Here is a 7,854-nt window from a genome sequence, read left to right as displayed (position 1 = left end):
TCCAGACGACCTTCCAGATGAAGCCGTGGTGGCGGGGGCTGAGGCAGAGGTGGCTACAGTGGCAGCGGGGGCCAAGATCCTTGCACGAATTTCATGCATTGGCCTCTAGTAAAAATATATTTCTTTAAAAATTCAGGAAATGAAATTGGTAACTCATCTTTCTCTTGAGTAGAGCTCCTTACCTAGGTGACTCCCCAAACCTGCCTGGCTCCTGGGTAATGTCTTTAGAACAGGATCTCTCACATTCCAGAACTCAAGTGTGTCTGAGATAAGGACTCATTCTCCTTTTCAGGAGTGTCAGTCCCTCCACCCTTTAGAAAGAGGGCTACCTTATACAAACAGGAAGTCTTTTCAGGCTATAACCAAAATGAAACCCTTAAAGTAATCTCAAAGCTGCCAAATCTCAAAGTTGCTGAACACCTTGACAGTATTTCGGAGAAACCTCACCGAATCCCTCAAGTAATGAGTTGAAAACCATAGGATGCTGCCAGCTTTGCCACTGCCATGGGGATCTTTCTGACACTTTTTAGCAGATGGCACTGTATACACTCCTTTTATGTACAATGCTTCTCTAAATTAAAGATGATTTTTCAAAAACAACTCTCTGAGAGTGAACAAAAAACTCACACATACTCAGCTATAGACGGCCTCATATTTACATAAACCATGAGGAAATTAAAAGTCATGGTACAATGGTGTGTTTCTTACAAGTCCTATGGATGTTAACTATTAAGGAAAACTGAGTTTCCACATAGCCCTGAGGTGAGAATTCTCTGAGGCCAGGAGATCTGGTAAGGTAGAATACAATACCACCTTCTATCATAAAAACTATGAAATGGCCATCCCCTAAGTTGATCTGTAAATAAAATGGCTCCAGTATGTACTTATTATTATTTTTTGTAAATTGCATGCATTTTTGTTCACGCTCAGAATGTGAAATAATGAGAAATCTTTGCCTAGGGATATCGCTTTAACAATTACTGTAAAGGCTCAAAATGTTGCCAACAACTAATTCTTATAATGACTAATCCTGTCAACAGCTAGTCATTCCATACAAACTATTGACATTTCTGAAAGAGTTCCACTGCGTCAACCAGATTGACTGGCAGTTTGCCTTTCCCAGGCTCAGTACAGCCTTTTCTATTGAGATTCTGTCTTGTTTTTATATTTATGGGTTTGGGCCTAAGCTGGCAGCCAGACATCCCTCTGGCAGCCTGGGAGCCCTCGGGGGATGTCCACTTGCCAGCGGAGAGCAGGCCTAAGCTGCAGTTGGACATCCTTAGCACTGCTGAGGAGGCGGGAGAGGCTCCCACCACCACCGCTGTACTAGCAGCCATCAGCCTGGCTTGTGGCTGAGCAGAGCTCCCCCTATGGGCACGCACTGACCACCAAGGGGCAGATCCTGCATTGAGCGTCTGCCCCCTGGTGGGCAGTGTGTTTCATAGTGACCAGTCCTTCCCAGTCGTTCTGCTGTTAGGGTCAATTTGCATATTACCCTTTTATTATATAGGATTTTTGCCCCAATTTTTGTATTACTCTGGTTATGCTGTTTAGAGAATGACTGGAATATGTAGAGGCAAGAGTGGAAGCAGAGAAAGGAATGCTTGCCAACAACTCCCCCCCTGCTGGCCTTCTCACTCCAAACTGCCCCCTACTTTCCTGATCACCCCCACGGATGGCTTGCTTGCCTGGGCGTGGCTTGGGGTGTGGCAACGGTGTGGTCAATATGCATGTTTCTCTTTTATTAGATTAGATTATCTCATTTATTAGATCAACAACACTATGAAGTTGATGGTGTTTTGTTTTTTCTTGTTTTATAGAAGAAGAAACCAGGGTTTAGAGAGCTTAGAAAATGTCTGGGTGTCACACAGCTATAGTAGTCAGAAGTAGAACTAAGACTTAAATCCAGTCTTAGGAGCCTCTGCTCATATCCAACATAGTTTTTTTGTCCCAATGTCTCCTTACAGGTGTACCTGATACCAATATTCAGTGGAGGCAGAAAGTACTTCAGACTTGAGAGACACTGGGAGATTAAACAGCAGCAGTGGGTCTAGGTTCTTCAATATTGGTACAATGGGAGAAGAAGGGAAGAGAAATCTACAAAAAAAAAAAGAGTGAGAGCAAAGACATAGGGTCAGGAATTTTTATGTTCTTGCACTGGAAATTAGGATATCTAATTCATCTGATTGCAGCATCCTGAACTGTTAGCCAGTCATCTATCATGCAAAATCTCTCAGTTGCTCAGTCATACTGGTAACTATGTGCGTAAGCGTGTGTGTGTGTGTGTGTGTGTGTGTGTGTGTGTGTATTCTCTAGATGGTAATGCATTTGCCTGGAGAAGAACTGAAGTAGGAGAGTTCACTTTCACTGACATGTAGTCCAGACTAGCCCCCATCAGTGCATATGTAATGTGGCCATAATTTCCCAGGGAATGACCTCAAGTCCATTGAAGGAAGAAGCAAAGTTTAAATATTAGCTTCCCTTTGGAATCATCAACACATCAAATGTATGTTTTACATCAGTCTGCTGTGGTATAAAGGCTTTTGCATTTGTGTGTGTGACTCAGTATCTTGTTTTCCTTGGCATTGCTTGCTATTGTAACTAGGGCATTTCATACTTGGTTGTCAATGTAAATATATTGGTTTCAAATGGATATGTGGCTAAGAGAATGGACAATTGGCAGCCTTTTCATCCAAGACATCTCCAAAATACAGAGTGAACTTGCCTCGAAGAGAAATCCAGTTAGACTTTGAAGAAGCATTCACTGGCTAAAGCTTATCACATCTGACCCTCTGGCTTTTCTCTGCTTCCTGTATCTTCAGAGTTTTCTCCAATTTTCTTATAGGTCAGAATCAGAGATGATATGATTCAATTTCCCATAAAGGTAAGGAGAAAAATTATGAGAATTAAATGGACCCAAAGAAAACAGTCTTCTACTCTGGAAATATCACAGGGCAGAAGCAAAATTTTGCAAGGAATTACAATTTTTAAATGTACTTAGAATTTTTTTAAAAGTGGGCAATGGGCTTTGGCCTGTGTGGCTCAACTGGTTGAGCATTTTGCCATGCACCAAAGGATGTTGTTTCAGTACCCAGTCAGGGTACATGTCCAGGGCTCTGGTTCTATCCCCTCTGGAGGCAGCAGGTTGATGTTTCTCTCTCTCCCTCTCTCGCCCTTCCTCTCTAAAAATTAATAAAAACATTTTTAAATGGGCGAGTGGGGCTTCCTTAGCCTACCTAGTTTTATTCTGAGTGCCTCTACCCAGCCAGCACCTCTGAGAAATCATGAGTTTGGGAGCTTTTTCCTTGATCCAGAGGACTCCCATAACAGGGTTATACTCTGTTTTTCATTTTGTGCATTTAAATGTGGAGTCATTTTGTCCCTGAGGTTGGCACAGTATGCCATCTTTAATTTAATCTAATCAAAGAAAGTTCTTTTCTATTGTATGTTTTTTTTTTTAAAAAAAAGCATAACAAAAGATGTGAGAGTGCATTGTAGGATCTTTGACCACCCTCATGCAAAAGTGAAGCTACTATAAATGCTGGGAATACCTTGCAGCTAAAGGTGAAGGTGAAGCAGCACCTGAAATCTGGGTGTCTAAATGATGCAACATGCCCTGTGTTGTGATGCTGAAGTAACTGGAATCGTGAGGCTTTTCTGAGGGTCAAGGTTATCAAAAGGAATACCAGTAAGTTTAATAGATTCATAGGTGTCTTCCTCGTGGTGAATCCTAAATAGAATAATTTGCAGTATTCATAGAGGCATGGTGGCATTTCAGAGAAATTGATGGAAGCTGAGAGCATCAGCTAAAGAGTGGTCCAGACAATGCAGTGAATACCTTGCTTCCCATCCAGCACAACTTCACCCTTGGTATTATGTGAAGAGAGCCTCTGTTTGTCATAGGATAATTGTTTTTTTCATTCCTCCTCAACAATGTTTAACACAGAGGATGTATTACAAGAGAGCAAGGTGGCGTCTATGTGAGGTTTTTGTGAGGGGGTGAATGGCCAGATGGTTGAATTAGGGGCAATTAGCAGGAGGCAGATGAACTTGAATGTGTCCTATGGCATGTGGTAAAAAGTTCAAAAACATGTGTTTGACTAAAAAGGTTTAGGAAATACTTTCAAAACACCCCACTAAAACGTAACTTCTGCAAGAGTTGAATCATGGGGATGAGCAGTTGGATCCAAGCTGAGGAATCCAAATGCGGAAAACCTCCACCTCTCAGCCTTTCACCTGGGCAAAGTTCTTCCCTGGGAGCCATGGAGAACTTAGGTTTCAGTCTCGTATCAGGGAGATTTTTGACGGAGTTTCCTTTTGCAGAAAAAGAGACAGAAAGAGCTACCCCATGTGTCCAAAGGAAAGACATATTTAGCCTCATGTTCAACATCAAATGCAAAGTCATTTCATTAGTGTAATTTAACCTTTTCATAAGCCTCAATGATAAATTCCATTAATGCATTGGAAATGCCAGCTGTTAAGAATAGCCTGTGACTATGAGAGATACTGAAAAAGGTAAGTTGGATTATGATCCTCTCCTGTCTCTTCTAGCTCAGCAAAAAAAAAAAAAAAAAAAAAAAAAAGTGGATAGCAGTAAATGTCTTCATTCCACTCAGATCAGCCTGAGCCTTAGGGCAAGCTAGAGTTTGCAGCCATTTACTACAATAATAGCAAGACAATTTAGCAGTAATGGATAAGTAGGGAACAAATTAAGCCGTTTGTTGAGATACAGAAATGAAGCCAGAAAATATTTGGCCTCATGTTAGGCTTCAAATTCATAGTCAATTCATTAGTGTAATTTAGTCCTTGCATAAGCCTTTTGAGTGATAAATTCTACTAATACATTTGAAATGCCAGCTGTAAGAATAACTCATTGAATGTTGAGTAAAATTAAAAGATGGGCAAGAATAAATCCTTCATTTTCATCTCATATGGGAAGATTTATGAAGGCCTTTGAGAAGAAGCATCTGTCTGCTAGTTGTAAATTGAGAGTATTAAGGGAAAACATTGGAATATTTTGGTTACATTAGTGAGAGGAATGTATTAACTCAAATGCTTTGGAGATCTTTCCTTTGGGGGCTGAAGATTACTCTTGATGAAGAACATGTGAACTTTTAGAATTCATCTCTTGCTTGGGAACAAAGACCACAGCACAAACAATATTAAATGGCTGGTGTTTTGGGGAGTGGTTTCTATGAAACACAATTATGCGAGGGATGTTGCTAACTTTTTTCATATGAATATGATTTACTCTTTGGTTGTGACTATTCTCTTCAAGGCTGTAAATCAGTGGACTTAGAACAGGGATGGGGACTATAATCAAATAGTATTTGACTTTCTTAGAAAAAAAGAAGAAGAAAATTAGTCTATTTTGCCAGTTAGTTTAGTTTCTCTTGCTGGTGCCTTAGATACCTTCCTAATAAAATAAATTGTTCATTTTTAAAAAGGGATGAGAAGGAAGTAAATTTTCTTAAACAGCTATCACATAGGAGGTGACTTATAAAAATCAGCTCACTTTCTCTCCAACAAATTTGTGAAAAACATATTCTCAACTTATAGAAGAGGAAACTGCAGTTTCAAAGGAATAAAGTAAGTTCCCCACGTACAGCAGCTAGTCAGTTGTAAAACTGGGAAGGAAACCAGGCGTGCAATAGTCCATGGAGCCAGACTCAGGCAGAGGTTTGTCGGCAGGGGTGAGCCTGGGATATTCAAAACTGACTCATGGGAACGGGCTCTGGCATCCTGCTGTGTCTGCAGTGATCAACCCCACTCTGATCCTCTGGTCCTTTCCTCCTTGTCAAGGCACGAATTTTAGCCAGAGCTGTGTTTTTAACTCTTCCTGCTCTGAATGGTCATTTCTGGCAAAAGAGCTTTAAATGGACCTCAAATCTGCCCTCTACTCTGCTTTAGATTTGCAGTAAAGATGTGAATGCTGCCCAGTCTTGTCCTTAGGCCCAGACAAATAGACCCTGACTTGTATGTTCATGTCTTAGAAGGCACCATTCTAGTCTTCCTCTAGTCTTGTCCATAAATCAGGCCACTAAAAATATAAATCACCAAGTTAAGTTCTAATTTGAGATAAACAACAAATAATCCTTTAGTATATCTGATATAATTATACTAAAATATTGTCCATTAAATAATATTCAAATTTATTAAATTATTTTTAAAGATTCAAATTTATATGGGTGTCCTATATCTTTTCTGGTTACCCTGGTCTGTGTAATAAGAACTAATCACACCCAAAGAAATCTTTGGCCTTTGGCATGATATCCTAAGAAGAGGTGGTTTCTAAGAAGAATGTCTTTCTTTATCCGGGGACCATGGACCACATTGGACAGTCTAACCATGTGATTTATGAAGAGGGATTTGGACCACATTGTATGTCTTCTATCTCCAAATAGAATGGAGACTAAAGGTATCAGCTCAGCCTCAACTCAGGACAACTGGAAGTTCTGTATTTAAAGCCTTCCTGGGCTGCGCCCCATGCCTCTCTTCCCTTGGCTGATTTTAATGTGTATCCTTTCTCTGTAATAAGTCAAAATCATGACTATAATAGCTTTCAGTGAGTTCTTTGAGTCCTTCTAAATGATTGAAACTGAGGGTGGTCTTGGGAACCCAAGAACTTTCAGTTGGTATTAGAAGTAAAGGCAGGCTTCTGGGCTGTTCTCTCTATAAATTCTCAGGGTCTGGGAGGGATGCCTACCTAACCCCTCTTCTAGAGTCTAGAACCTAAACTATGCTCCAAGTACTTGGATTCTGGAATTCCCTACCCAAAAGGCCCTGAGCATGCTTCCAGAGCCGGTGTGAGCCTCCTCCCTGGGCCTACCCAAGAGTGGACCAAGGCACCAATGCAGCACACTTAATCTAGAGTAGTGGCCCTCAACCTTCCTAATGCCGTGACCCTTTAATACAGTTCCTCATGTTGTGGGGACCCCCCAATTTCATTGTTACAAATTGAACATAATTAAAGCATAGTGGTTAATCGCAAAAACAATATGTAATTATATATGTGTTTTCCGATGGTCTTAGGCGGCCCCTGTGAAAGGGCCATTCGACCCTCAAAGGGGTTGCGACCCACAGGTTGAGAACCGCTGATCTAGATGATCAAATGGCTGTAGTTTTATGTGCAGACACATATATGTGAAGATTCTTCCTTCACAGGACTGAGCTGGAGTGAGAAAAGATAATGAAGGACTGTACAGACTTCATTTATACTTTTACCCTTGTCCTGGTAAGTGTTAGGGGCTGAGGGGGCCTCTTCCTTGCCCGCCTCTCCCTATCATGCAATGTAAGGCTTGTCTCCATCTTCAGCTTCTTTTCTCTTCATTGGCATCTCAATAGCTAGAGACTCCCCAAAACCGTATGGCTCAGCTAAGGCCATGAATCTCAGAATATATTCTTTCTTGAGCAAGTAACAATTCCAATATTAACTCCAGCCCTTGACTTGTGGATATCAGATCAACTATATGGAATGTCCTCAATACTAAGAACCATCCATTATGAAATCTATCTCCAAATTATTAGCACCTTTTGGTGGCAAGGGAAGAAATATCTTACTAAAGTTAATACATTTATTAATTATAAGCTGCATTATATTTTTAGAAAACCTAAAGTATAAAAAATATTCAAAGTTGAGGAAATATGGCATGTATACTATTATCATATCTCCATGTCACTTGAGTTTCAAAGCTTTTTGCATCTTCTATCTCATTTAATCCTCATGATGATTATTTTTCTTTTAAAACATATTTTATTGATTTTTTACAGAGAGGAAGGGAGAGGGATAGAGAGTTAGAAACATCGATGAGAGAGAAATATCGATCAGCTGCCTCCTGCACACTCCCTACTGGG

Source organism: Myotis davidii, unplaced genomic scaffold, assembly GCF_000327345.1.
Source record: "Myotis davidii unplaced genomic scaffold, ASM32734v1 scaffold98, whole genome shotgun sequence".
Taxonomy (NCBI): Eukaryota; Metazoa; Chordata; class Mammalia; order Chiroptera; family Vespertilionidae; genus Myotis; species Myotis davidii.
The sequence above is the reverse complement of the archived record's forward strand: the minus strand, read 5'-3'. Positions refer to the sequence as shown.